At 42.2% G+C, this 14,268-nt stretch overlaps 1 long non-coding RNA gene and 1 other non-coding gene across 2 annotated transcripts; one reads left to right on the top strand and one right to left on the bottom strand.

The window, feature by feature from the left end:
• The first annotated feature begins 1,496 nt into the window (after positions 1 to 1,496).
• LOC120638621 lies at positions 1,497 to 10,571 on the top strand. The gene is made up of 3 exons (XR_005660373.1): positions 1,497 to 1,584; positions 8,343 to 8,508; positions 10,450 to 10,571. It is a non-coding gene; the product is annotated as an uncharacterized LOC120638621 (long non-coding RNA).
• Positions 2,298 to 2,435, bottom strand: LOC114816505. The gene has a single exon (XR_003764288.1). It is a non-coding gene; the product is annotated as a small nucleolar RNA SNORA7 (small nucleolar RNA).
• Positions 10,572 to 14,268: the final 3,697 nt, after the last annotated feature.

The raw sequence follows: 14,268 nt of genomic DNA, 5'->3' as shown, positions 1-14,268 counted from the left end.
ATAATATTTTTTCCATTGTAGGAAGCATATTCTATGTCTGATGATTTTGTCAGAATGGCTGGTGAAATAACGATAGTACTTGGAGCATTCTTAATTCTTCTTATTGAAGTAAGGTCACTGGAATATCATTTGTAATTATCCCTGGAATTTTATGTTGCAATAATTATCTTCCTTTAAAACGTTGCCAATAGAATTACTCTCCCCACCTTCAAAGCCTTATCAAAGGCACATCTCCTCCAAGAGGCCTTCCCTGACTAATCATTCAATAGTATTTATTGAGCACTTACTGTGTGCAGAGCACTGTAGTAAGCACTTAGCACTATACTAAGCCTTTAGCACCATGCTGAGACTAAGACTTCCTTTCATCTTCTCCCTTCTGCATTGCCCGACTTGCCCCCTTTATACATCCCCACTCTCAGCCCCACAGCACTTATGAGCATATCTGTCATTTTATTTATCTTTATTAATGTCTATCTCCCCCTCTAGACTGTAAGCTCATTGTCAGCAGGGAATGTGTCTGTTTATTGTTGTATTGTACTCCACTAAGTGCTAAGTTCAGTGCTCTGCATACAGTAAGGGCTCAATAAATACGATTGCAGGAATGAATGAATGAATAGCGCTAATGATTGAGTGACCACTGTAATGCACGGTAATAAGTACTTGGGAAAGTACGGCACAAAAAAGAGACATATTCCCTGCCTGCGGGGAGTTTATGTTCTATTCATTCATTCGATAGCATTTATTGAGCGCTTACTATGTGCAGAGCACTGTACTAAGCACTTGGAATGTACAATTCGGTAACAGATAGAGATGATCCCTGCCCAATTACAGGCTCACAGTCTAAACGGGGGAGACAAATGGCAAAGCAAAACAGAAAAAAACAAAACATCATCATCGAGATAAATAGAATCAAGGGGATGGATACCTCATTAACAAAATAAATAGGGTAATAATATATACAAATGAGCACAGTGCTGAGGGGAGGGGAAGGGGAAGGAGCGGGGAGGGGGGGAGGAGGAGCAGAGGAAAAGGGGGGCTCAGTCTGGGAAGGCCTCCTGGAGGAGGTGAGCTCTCAGTAGGGCTTTGAAGAGGGGGAGAGAGTTAGTTTGGCGGAGGTGAGGAGGGGAGGGCATTCCGGGACAGCGGGAGGAGGTGGGCCAAGGGTCGATGGCGGGACAGGTGCGAACGGGAGACCGTGAGGAGGTGAGTGGCAGAGGAGCAGAGCGTACGGGGTGGGCAGAAGAAAGAGGGAAGGGAGGTGAGGTAGGAGGGGGCAAGGGGATGGAGAGCCTTGAAGCCCAGAGTGTTCTAATGGGGTGTTCTAGTGGGGAAGACAAGCATAAAAATGTGTATTTACAGCTAGAGGAAATGAGGGAACCTGCAGGAATAAATATCAAGCTCCCTTGTTTACTCTTACAGGAAATGCATTTTAGTGACATTATTCTGTGACTGCATGGCTATATTTACAACTCTTTCATGTTTCTATTTTATTGATTTTCTTAATTAGATCCCACAGCTGTTTCAAGCAGGGCATAAGGTTTTTTTTGGAACTGCAACAGCTGGAGGTCCATTTTACATTAGCATGTAAGTTTCTGTTTGAAATAACCTTTGCGCGACTATTTCTTTTAAGTTGACTCTACAGAACCACTCGGCAGTAAGGTTTTCAATCAATAATTTTACAACAATCTATCTTCTGGGTCTCTGCATTTAGCAGTGACAATACATTTATCAAGTAAAGTTGAATGCCTGATTAAAAGACAGCATTGTTTATGTGCTTCAAACTGTAATTAGTGGATGGACTATGCAATAAACTTGATCGGTATTGCATTTTTGAGGTTTAGTGGAATAAAATCAGACCTTTCAGCATACTATTAGAGCCACAAACACCAATTTTAAAAATTTCTCTAGGCAGCATATTCTAGCCTATGAAATGTTTACTGCATTTTTTGACATTTCTGTCCATGTGCAATTCTTAAGTGAAATTCTATTTATACAAAGACTATAGGGGCAACAAGTGCTAGTACATAAAGTAAGTGCTTAACAAATACAAAAAAAAAAATCTCTGTCCTCAGAAGGTCTTGTCTTGCCATATGCTGTTGAGTCATCTCTGATCCATAGCAGCACCATGGACACATCTCTACCGGAACGCCCCACCTCCATCCGCAATCGTTCTGGTAGTGTATCCATAGAATTTTCTTGGGAAAAATCTGGAAGTGGTTTGCCATTGCCTTCTTCCATGCAGTAAACTTGAGTCTCTGCCCTCCCATTCTGCTGCTGCTCAACACAGGTGAGTTTTGACTTGTAGCAGATTGGCTTCCATTCACTGGCCACTGCCCAAGCTAGAAATGGAAGGGACAGGCCTCTGTTTGACTCTCCCTCCCTTAGTCAAGACTGGTAGAGGACTGGAAACTCTCCAGGTGTGACCCTGAAAGGGACCTCATAAGGTACACAATAGCACTCTTACTCATTATTGTTATCATTATTATTATGCCTCTGTATCTCATTAGCCTCACAGTCTAAGTAGGAGGGGGAACAGGCATTTAATCCCCATTTAACATTTGGGGAATTTGAGGCACAGAGAAGTTAAATGACTTGGCCATGGTCACACAGCTAGCAATTGGCAGAGCCAGAATTAGAACCCAAGTCCTCTGACTACCAGGCCTATGCTTTTCCCACTAGGCCATGCTGGCTCAATAAATAGTGATGATCAATAAATCAATCACTCACCATTAATGGTATTTATAATAATTATGTTTGTTAAGGGCTTACTATGTGATGATGTTATTTAAGTGCTTACTACGTGCCAAACACTGTTCTAAGTACTGAGCACTGTTTTAAGTGTTGGCACTGCTCTAAGCACTGTGGTAGATACAAATTAATCAGGTTGGAGAGAGTCCCTATCCCTCATAGGGTTCACAGTCTTAATCCCCATTTTACAGATGAGGTAACTGAGGCACAGAGAAGTTAAATTATAATAATAATGAATAATTATGGTCTTTAAGCGCTTTCTAAGTGCTAAGCACTGTTCTAAGTGCTGGGAGAGATACAAGGTAGTCAGGTTGTCCCACATGGGGCTCACACTCTTAATCCCCATTTTACAGATGAGGTAATTGAGGCACAGAGAAGCTAAGTGGCTTGCCCAAGGTCACACAGCAGACAAGTGGCGGAACTGGGATTGAAACCCACATCCTCTGACTCCCAAGCCCGGGCCCTGGTCACTAGCCCATGCTGATTATGTGTTCAGGCTGCAATGTGGTTATAACTTGGGACTCCTTTAGTGACTCGCATTCTACAGTGGTGGTCGATTTTTCTGGCTCATGCCCCTCAGCTCTCCAATTATTTCCAACAAGAGGGCTGGAAAATAGGTCTTAAGAGTCGTTAAGGGAACTGAAGTTGTTTAAAATCTGAAGAGAAACCCAAGGAATGATTAAGTGATTTGCCCAAAGTCACACAGCAGACAAGTGGCAGAGCTGGTATTCGAACCCAGCTCCTTCTGACTCTGAGGCCCATGCTCCATCCACCAAGCCATGCTGCTGAGCGCTTACCATGTGTGGAGCACTATTCTAAGGGCTTGGAAGAGTGCAATAGAACAGCAAAGAGTGGAATTAAAAGAGCACTTACTGAAGGGTAAGCAAGCTCACACTCCCTACACTCAGGAGCCTAACAACTTAATGGGCCAGACAAATAGAAGTTATTGACAGAAAGGGAAAACTGAAGGAAGAACCAAAATTATGATGAGGGTGATTCAAAACTGCAGCTGCCCCATTTCCATCCATTTACTTATTATTGTGATTGCATAAAATCCCAGAATAGCTCAGTGTCTCATCAGCAGTCATGGTGGGGAATCTGTGACTGCAAGGGGAACCCATATGAACTGGCACCATGAGACCTCCTGGGCTCCCTTGTACTAGAATTCCCAAAACCTGGATGGAGTTGGGTTTCCCAGAAGCAGGGAAGTAGGCAGGTGCCCAGAGTAGGAGGACAGCCCTCTGAAGTGGCTTGACCAAAGCCACTCAGCAGACAAGTGGTGGAACCGGGATTAGAACCCATGACCTTCTGACATCTAGGCCCGTGCCCAAGCATAATGGTCTGAAGGTTTTCCGGCCCCGCTCATGGCTGTGACTCAGTGTCTTGCTCCTCATATTGCTCATAATATTCCTACTGGATTATTGTGTCAGCCTTCTGTCTGATCTCCACTCCTCCTGTCTCTACCCGCTCCAGTCTATTCTACATTCTGCTGGCCGGCTCATCTTCCCACAGAAACGCTCTGGGCCTGTCACTCCCCTCCTCAAAATCCTCCAGTGGTGGTTGCCTTTCGACCTTCTTATGAAACAAAAACTCCTCACGGCTTCAAAGCTCTCCACCCGCTTGCTCCCTCCTACCTCACCACCCTTCTCTCTTTCTCCAGCCCACCCCGTACACTCTGCTCCTCTGCCGCCCACCTGCTCACGGTGCCTCATTCCCCTCTGGCCCGCCACTGACCCCTGGCCTATGTCCTCCCGCTGACCTGGAATGCCCTCCCCCTACTCCCTCCCTCTGCTCTTCCCCCTTCCCCTCCCCACAGCACTTGTGCACATTTGTATATATTATTTCTCTATTTTATTAATGATGTGTACATATCTATGATCTATTTATCTTGATGGTATTGATGCCTGACCACTTGTTTTGTTTTGTTGTCTGTCTCCCCGTTTTAGACTGTGAGCCTGTTGTTGGGCAGGGATTGTCTCTATCTGTTGCTGAATTGTAAATTCCAAGTGCTTAGTACAGTGCTCTGTGCACAGTAAGTGCTCAGTAAATATGATTGAATGAATAGTAAGAGCTTAACAAATACCATCATCATCATTATAATTATTATTATTACAGTACAAGGTGCTTTCAAAGAACAGAATATATTTTCTTCTGATTGGGACCCAAGTGAGATTCAGATTGAGGGAGCTCAGACAAAACATTCACTGAGATATGATTTGATAGATAATGCATAATAAGGCCATAATATTAAGGCCAGCAATGTGGCTTAGTGGAAAGAGCTTGGGCTTGGGAGTCAGAGGTCATGGGTTCTAACCCTGACTCTGCCACTTATTAGCTGTGTGACTTTGGGTGAGTCACTTCACTTGTCTGTGCCTCAGTGACCTCATCTGTAAAACGGGGGTTAAGACTGTGAGCCTCATGGGGGACAACCTGATTACCTTGATCTACCCCAGTTCTTGGCACATAGTAAGCGCTTAACAAACACCATACTTATTGCCAAACTAACTCTCTTCAAAGCCCTACTGAGAGCTCACCTCCTCCAGGAGGCCTTCCCAGACTGAGCCCCCCTTTCCCTCTGCTCCTCCTCCCTTCCCTTCCCCTCAACACTGTGCTTATTTGTATATATTATTACCCTATTAGTTTTGTTAATGAGGTGTGTATCTCCTTGATTCTCCTTGATTCTATTTATCTTGATAATGTTGTTTTGTTTTGTTCTGTTTTGCTTTACCGTCTGTCTCCCCCATTTAGACTGTGAGCCCGTTGTTGGGCAGGGATTGTCTCTATCTGTTGCTGAATTGTACATTCCAAGCACTTAGTACAGTGCTCTGCACATAGTAAGCACTCAATAAATGCTATTGAATGAATGAATGAATGAATAATAGAAAACCAAAGCTAATGGAACGTGTCCCTAAGTTATAACTGAAGAAAAGGCAATGTGAGAAAAAATGCAGGTTCACAATTACAGTGTCATTCCTTTACTTGTGTGTATGCTATCCTGTGGCAGTTATTCTATTAAACATCGATCACTGTCTTAACTCCTTAAAGCAAGCATAGATAAGAAAAGAAAGTACATCCAATATTATTGTACAAAGAGGGTTGATTTATATAATCGTACAGTCATTTGTAATCTATACATAATTTGATGTGATTTATTTGAGAGATCAATTGGGAGCAGAGGGGTAGGACATTTTCCTCTGATTTTTTCCTAGCCTTCTTATTGGGAGAGGCTTAAGACATACAGAGGGAGAAATGAGCCTTTAATACCTTGGAATGGCATGTAAATGCGGGGCTCAGTGGAAAGAGCCCAGGCTTGGGAGTCAGAGGTCATGGGTTCTAATCCCTGTGGCTCCGCCACTTGTCAACTGTGTGACTTTGGGCAAGTCACTTAACTTCTCTGTGCCTCAGTTACCTCATCTGTAAAATGGGGATTAAGACTGTGAACCCCACGTGGGACAACCTCATTACCTTGTATCTACCCTAGCACTTAGAACAGTGCTTGGCACATAGTAAGCGTTTAACAAATACCACCATTATTATTATCTTTATATACAAAGTACATAATATTATGTGCTTACTTTGTCCAGGACCCTGTAATAATAATAATAATAAAGTAATTACGGCATTTAAGTGCTTTCTATGTGCCAAGCACTGTACTAAGCACTGGGATGGATACAAGAAAATTGGGTTGGACACACACTTGCCCCACATGGGACTCACAGTCTTAATCTTCATTTTACAGATGAGATAACTGAGGCCCAGAGAAGTGAAGTGACTTGCCCAAGGTCACACAGCAGACAGGTGGCAGAGCTAAGATTAGAACCCATGACCTTCTGACTCCCAGGCCCGGGCTCGATCCACTACACCTGTACTGAGTGTTTGGGAGAGTCAACAGAATTAGTAGACAAAACCCCTGTCTTATAAACCAGAGGAGCTTGCAAGAAGTTAAGACATTTATAAACTCTGTACTTGAAGAAGACAGTGATAGTGAAAATTACCTATGGGTGTACGTATAGGGAGAAGCAGCGTGGCTCAGTGGAAAAAGCCCAGGCTTGGGAGTCAGAGGTCATGGGTTCGAATCCCCGCTCTGCCACTTGTCAGCTGTGTGTTCCCTCATCTGTAAAACGGGGATTAAGACTGTGAGCCTCATGTGGGACAACCTGATTGGTCTGAATCTACCCCAGTGCTTAGAACAGTGCTCTGCACATAGTAAGCGCTTAACAAATACCAACACTATTATTATTATTATTACACATAATAATAATAACAGAGGTATTTGTTAAGCACTTATTATGTGCCAAGCACTGTATCATGCTCTGGGGTAGATACATGATAATCAGATCTCACAGTCTAAGTAGGAGGGAAAACAGGAATTGACTCCCCATTTTGCAGTTGAGGGAACTAAGGCACAGAGAAGTGAAGCGAATGGTCCAAGGTCACTCAGCAGGTGCGGGGTGAAATCAGGATTAGAACCCTGGTCCTCTGACATTCATTCATTCACTCAATCGTATTTATTGAACACTTACTATGTGCAGAGCACTGTACTAAGCGCTTAGAATGTACAATTTGTCAATAGGCAATCCCTGCCCAACAATGGGCTCACAGTCTAAATGGGGGAAACAGAAAACAAAACGAAACAAGCAATCTGGCATCAATATCAACAAAATAAATAGAATCACAGATATATACACATCACTAACAAAATAAATAGAGCAATTAATAATACCTACAAATATGAACAAGTGCTTTGGGGAGGAGAAGGGGGAAGAGCAGAAGGAGGGAGTAGGGTCATGGGAAGGGGAGAAGGAGCAGAAGGAAAAGGAGGGCTCAATCTGGGAAGGCTTTCTGGAGGAGGTGAACTCTCATCCAGGTCATTAATGCTCTTTTCACTAGTCCACACTGCAAAGAAGGATACCCAGTCCTGACCATATTCTGCACAAACCCTAAGAGTGTAGGATCCTTGTGAGCAGGGAACATGTCACTTTATTCTTCTGTACTTCCTCAACACCTAATAGTGTACCACCCCAAGTGATTACTTAATAAATGCTAATAATAATAATGTTGGTATTTGTTAAGCGCTTACTCTGTGCAGAGCACTGTTCTAAGCGCTGGGGTAAACACAGGGGAATCAGGTTGTCCCACGTGGGGCTCACAGTCTTAATCCCCATTTTTACAGATGAGGGAACTGAGGCACAGAGAAGTTAAGTGACTTGCCCACAGTCACACAGCTGACAAGTGGCAGAGCTGGGATTTGAACTCATGAGTTCTGACTCCAAAGCCCGTGCTCTTTCCACTGCGCCACGCTGCTTCTCACACTGATACTGCTACTATGCCCCAGAGACTGTCCTTTGCTTGTCTTAGGTGTTGTTTGCAGCACCTGATGTTACGTTTGATTTTTGCCTCTTTGCCTTGCTATCGTTGTGAAGTTTCTGCTCAAAAAGAGCTGCTCCTTTCGATTCCCGATTTTGAGCTGGGAAGCTGCATGGGGGTTTGGTGATTTGTTTTGCCATAACCTGAAATTGCTGCCTCTGTTTGCCATGCTTGAAATGTGATGTTCACTAATATGTAACAAGAAATAATGATGTTTTATGCCTTAGGATGGTTTATGCCTGCCTCATTGTCATCATCATGATATTAAGAATTTTAGCCAGTGAAGGGGAAACAGTGGTGATGTCCTTGGCCCTTGTAAATGCTTGGTGCAATATCATCTATTTCGCTCGTGGATTCAAGCTCCTGGGGCCTTTGTGTATCATGATTCAAAAGGTCAGTAATCGATAGATCACTTCCTCAGTACAGCTTTGTCTTTAGGCATAGGTGGAGTAGAATTCTAAAATGAAGAAGAAAAATAAGATAATGGAATTGATGAAGATACCCAGCTGACCGAAATAATCGATCAATCTATGGTATTTATTGAGTGTGCAGAGCACTGTACTGAAACCTTGGGGGAGTACAATATAATGGAGTTGGTAGACATGTTCCCTGGCTACAAGAGTTTACCGTCTAGAGGGGGAGACAGACTTTAAAATAAATAATGGATACAAGTGCTGTGAAGCTGAGGGTATGGTGACTATTAAGTGCTTAAAGGGTATTATTATTATATTTGATAAGTGCTTACTGTGTGTCAAGCACTGTTCTAATTGCTGGGTTAATTAGGTTAATCAAATTAATCAGGACAGACACAGTCCCCGTCCCACACAGGGCTCACAGTCTAAGTAGGAGGGAGACAAGGATTGAATCCCCATTTTACAGATGAGGAAAACAAGGCACAGAGAAGCGAAGTGACTTACACAAAGTACAAAGCAGGAAAGTAGCAGAGCCAGGATTTGAATCCAGTTTCTCTGACTCTCAGGCCCTGTTCTTTCCAATAGGCCATGCCGCTTCTCCTAGAGATTCAAATGCAATAATGGGTAGGTTTTCTAAGTTCAAGATAGAAGGGGGTTTGAGCAATGATCTCAAGGGAGAAGCAGCATGGCCGAATGGAAAGAGCATGGGCCTGGAAGACAGAGGACCTGGGTTCTAATCTCACCTCTGTCACTTGTCTTCTGTGTGTCCTTGGGCAAGTCGCTTAACTTCTCTGTGGCTCAATTACCTCTTCTGTAAAATGGGGATTAAGACTGTGAGCCCTATGTGGGACAGGGACTCTGTCCAACTCAATTATCTTGTATGTACCTCAGTGCTTAGCACAGTGCCTGACATATAGTAAGCACTTAACAGATGTCATAAAAAGAAAGATCTGGTTGGGATTTTTCCCTATTAAAAATCCAGGTAGACTAGTGAAACCCCCAAATTCAGTGTGATGTCTGATTGACAAAGTACACAAGAGCTTTCCCAGACTAAGCCCCACTTTTCCTCATTTCCCATTCCCAGAGATAACCAATCCCTGCCCTCAAGAAGCTTGCACTCTAGTTGGGAAAACAGAAATTAAAATGAACTACAGGTGAAAGAAGCCGAAACAACTGAGTAGATGTGTGTAATTGGGGGCAGGGTTGGGGGGGAAGTACCTAAGTGCTTTGGGAGCGGTACTAAGTGTGTGGATGAGGCACTAGGGAAGGCAAATAGCCTGTGAAATGAGGGGGAGAAATAAAAGGAAATATTTATGTGTGTTCTTAAATAGTAGGGCACAAAAGCATTTGGTACAGTGCTCTACTTCAATCAATTAATAAATATGACTGATTCAATTGACAGGTGAGAGTCAGTTTGTATAGAAATGTCATGGGTGGTTGTGAGTGTAAAAGTGCATAACTGGCACAGAATGGTTGAAGTGCTAGTTAGGGGGATATAACCTAGTGAAAACAGAAATTAAAACAGTGCTCTGCCCACAGAAAGTGCTCAGTAAGAACCACAGATTGATTGACTGGGGAAGATTTAAATCATTGAGGAGCATTGAGGCTGCTGGGTCTCAGAGATGGGAAGAGGAAGAAACTGGAGTCCTTGGGGATGTGTGGGGAAACTTTCCCGACTCTACTCTTGCAGGCTGGATATTGCTCCAATCAATCCGCATTGCAAGACTCCTTTAGGGCCCCTCTAGGTAAACTTTCCACAGTGGTGACTTGATTCAGCTGGCAAATAAGCTTCATATTCCCACGCCCAGCAGGTCAAGGAGGTCAGCGTGATGTAACCTATAGTCTCTATTAGGTCTAGAAGAATTCAATTCCCTGGGCCGGTGCTTTTTTCCTGAACCTTTTTTTTTTTCCTTTGTTACAGATGCTATTTGGAGACCTGATGAGATTTTGTACTATTTTGATCATTGTTATTATAGGGTTTGGGGCAGGTAGGTATTTGAGCATGCACCGTGATACCCTCCGACATCATTCTCAGTGCTATATTTTCCTTCTGATGATGCTATTGACACAGTCATTTTCGTTAAGGGATAAATTAAGCTGTTTTGTGCCATTTTCCCCATCTGTACCACTGCTATTTAGAACTTGCCCGATTTCATATTTTCAAAGTGATTTAGCATGACTTTCATTAGCTGTGCCTAAAAAGGGGAACCGCCATAAAATGTGGAAAATGGGCCAGATTACTAAGAACACACAAAAGCAGTGAGCTTCAGCACAATTAAAATATAGTAAAGACGTTCTTTAAGTAAATTGGGCATGAACTGTGACCCAGGAGTATGTTGTTTCTTTATTAGCTGAAGTTGAGAAACTTATAACAGTTTAAAGGAGAGAACTTTCATTTCTTTTCAAATATCAGCCTTTTAAAAACAAAACAAAACAAAAAAAAACACTTTCACTGTATTCAGTCAAATAAGGAAAGCCTGAAGTTTCTATGATGGTAGAATGGGGTAAAAAGTTACTTTGAGTAGCTGTCTATATCTAAGTAAGCCTTGGCAAATGTCAGGGCACTCAAGAATAAGTGCTTATTGTGTACAGGAGACTGTACTAAAAATCTTGGGAGAGTTAGAAAACAAAATTTCTGCCCTCAAGGAGCTTACAGACCAGCAGGGATGCAAAACAATGTACTGATAAAGGAAAAGAAAGGAAAATGGATCTGCAGAAAAGTAAGTGTAAGCTTGTTATGGCCAGGGAACTTGTCTACTATTCTGTCGTATTGTACTCTCCCAAGTTCTTAGTACAGTGAGCTGCACATAGTAAGCACTCAGTAAATGCCTTCAATTGATTGAGTGATAAGTGCTTAAATATAAAATCGAAAACATTCACAAGTTAAAAGGGAGAATGCAAGTCGAGTGTGTAATTTAGTTGGCATGAAGTGCTGAGGTAATCATTGAAATATAACTTGAGAGAGGTACTTTCAGGGCAGATTTTATGGGGGTGTGAGAAGCAGTGTGGCTTAATGGAAAGAGCACGGGCTTGGTAGTCATAGGTCGTGGGTTCTAATTCCGTCTCCGTCACTGACTGTGTGACTTTGGGCAAGTCACTTGACTTCTCTGTGCCCCAATTACCTCATCTGTTAAAAGGGGATTAAGACTGTGAGCCCCACGTGGGACAACCTGATTACCGTGTATCTCCCCCAGCGCATAGAACAGTTCTTGGCACACAGTAAGTGCTTAACAAATACCATCATTATTATTATTATTCAGAAGGGCTTTGAAGGTGGGTGAGTTCAAATAATAATATTAATAATGATAATAATGATAATTTAAGCACTTACTATGTGCCAAGCAGCATTCTAAATGCTGGAATAGATACAAATTAATCAGGTCAGACACAGTACTTGTCCCTCATGGAATTCAGAGGTGAAATAGGAGGAACAACAGGTACTGAATCCCAAATTTACCCTGGGTCACAGCAGGCAAGTGGCAGAATCAGGATTAGAACCCAGGTCCTCTGACTCCTAGACCCGAGGTGGGCCCGGCCTTCCCACTGGAGAGACTGTCCCCATGCTGATGTCCCATCTGGAGTCAGCAACCGGAGTCCCACCCTGGCCCAACTCCTGAAAAGATCGGGAGTCCCATGGGGGACAGGCACTGATTAATTTGTATCTTCCCTAGTGCTTAGAACAGTGACTCCTAGTTTAGTGATGTTGCAGTTAGAACCAAGAGGATTGGGCAACGGATTGAATATGTGATTTTGTTTCTAGGTCAGGACTCTTTTGTTCCCTTGTTCAGTGTTCTCTAGAACTAATTAAATAGTGGAACTGTAAAAAAAAAAGTATAGAACTTGGGAGAGGTAATGCCAGAGTTACGGGCTTGTAAGACAGGGACAATGGTGGTCCTGTCTACAATGATGGGAAAGTCAGGAGATGGACAGAAGCCCATTGATGGGCAGGAATTGTCTCTATCTGTTGCCGAATTGTAGATTCCAAGCGCTTAGTACAGTGCTCTGCACATAGTAAGCACTCAATAAATACTATTGAATGAATGAATGACAGGATTGCTTGTATATGCTGCTTGCCTCCAATCCATGAGTAATAGGAGGCAGACAATTCAACTCGGGCCATACCAAATAGGGCAGTGCTCACCAGAACCATTCTGTCAGAAAAAATGTCTCCCAAAACAACATGTTCTGAATAATAATAATTTACATATGATCAAGGATGACTTAGAAACAAAAGCCTATATTTGCTGTTCATTTGGAGTTCATTCTACCTATTTCATTTTTATTTTTTGAATTGCATGGTTGGCTTAGTTCATACTTGGAAAAGCACTGAGAACATTTGAAATGTATTTCCAGAGGTCACTGCTAAAAGTAGCGTTTCTATATTCTAATAGGACAGAAAGTGCTTACCAGAGTACGGCAGCCATCTGAAGCTTTTTAACATGAACTTCAAGAATCTACCTAAATTGATACACCCTTTAAGGCCAGCATGAATTTGGAATGATTTGGTTTTGTTTCTAGGTCAGGACTCTCTTGTTCCCTTGTTCAGTATTCTCTAGAACTAATTAAATAGTGGAATTGTAAAAAAATGTATAGAATCTGGGAGATGAAAAGAAATTAAGCCAACTGCAATGTCCCTTGAAGAAGCTTTCCCCCTCCAATTTTAGGGCTTTAACTATGTTTAATCAATGAAGTTAGGTCTTTTGATTAAAAAAATACTAATGAGATTTGCCCACTTTCATCTTCTCCTGAGGCAGCATCTTTTGCCTTCCTTCCAAACTTAGTCAATAGAAAATCACTTCTTTCCTTCAAATGGGGTGGAATGAGATTAATATATGCTGCAGAATGAATTTGCAACTATCTTGAAGAATATTTCATGGAGCATTTCTTGAGGAAGATTTTCCTTTCTTCTGTAGCCTGTGTCTTTTTCAGGTATTAATTGTGTTGTGTGAATTATAAAATCTTGGTGTTAATTCTTACTAAACTACTCAGTAAAGCAAAAATAATTCTAAAAGGCAGACAAATGGGATTAACATAATACTGATGTAGTGGTAGGCCAACATATCAGGTAGAATGGATCATACTTTGATTTATTGTTTTTTCAGTTTTTATTTGAACTTGCTTTTATATAGGATCAGAGAAGTAGAAAAGATTAAGCCTTACTGGAGGAAAGGAACCAAATATTCCATTAAGCATTAATTTCATCATTGTGGTTTGAGCTTCTTAGCCCAAGATGGGGCCATTTATTTTTAGACATGTTCAGATTTATACAGTATTATGCACTCAGATTTTCCTGGCCTCAAACTCTTTGAGATGCAGACGGTAAAGTTACAGTTCCATGCTGAAAATATTGAAAGAAATCTGCCTGCTGGTGATTAGTTTTTTTTCTTTCTGTAAAAAATAGAGCACTGCAGCTAGGCTTGCTTTTTAGTATTGTTGTTAAGAGTGTATTATCTCTTTTTACCTCCATTTCTGTGAAACTAACCTACTCTCTGAACCTTAATCTCCTTTAACCTGCCTCTGACCCCTTGCCCACATCTTCCTTTAAGCCTGGAACTTCCTCCCTGACATTTCACCACTCTCCCCACATTCAAAACCCTACTTAAATCAGAGCTCTTTAAATCCAGACGTTAGTCTTAAAAAAAATATAACCCCAGCTTGGTCTAAGAAGCAGAGAAGCAGTGTGACCTAGTGGAAAGAGCATGGACTGGAGAGACAGATGACTGACTTCTAATGTAATCTG

This window comes from Ornithorhynchus anatinus, chromosome 1 (assembly GCF_004115215.2).
Source record: "Ornithorhynchus anatinus isolate Pmale09 chromosome 1, mOrnAna1.pri.v4, whole genome shotgun sequence".
In the NCBI taxonomy this organism is placed as follows: Eukaryota; Metazoa; Chordata; class Mammalia; order Monotremata; family Ornithorhynchidae; genus Ornithorhynchus; species Ornithorhynchus anatinus.
The sequence above is the reverse complement of the archived record's forward strand: the minus strand, read 5'-3'. Positions and strand labels throughout refer to the sequence as shown.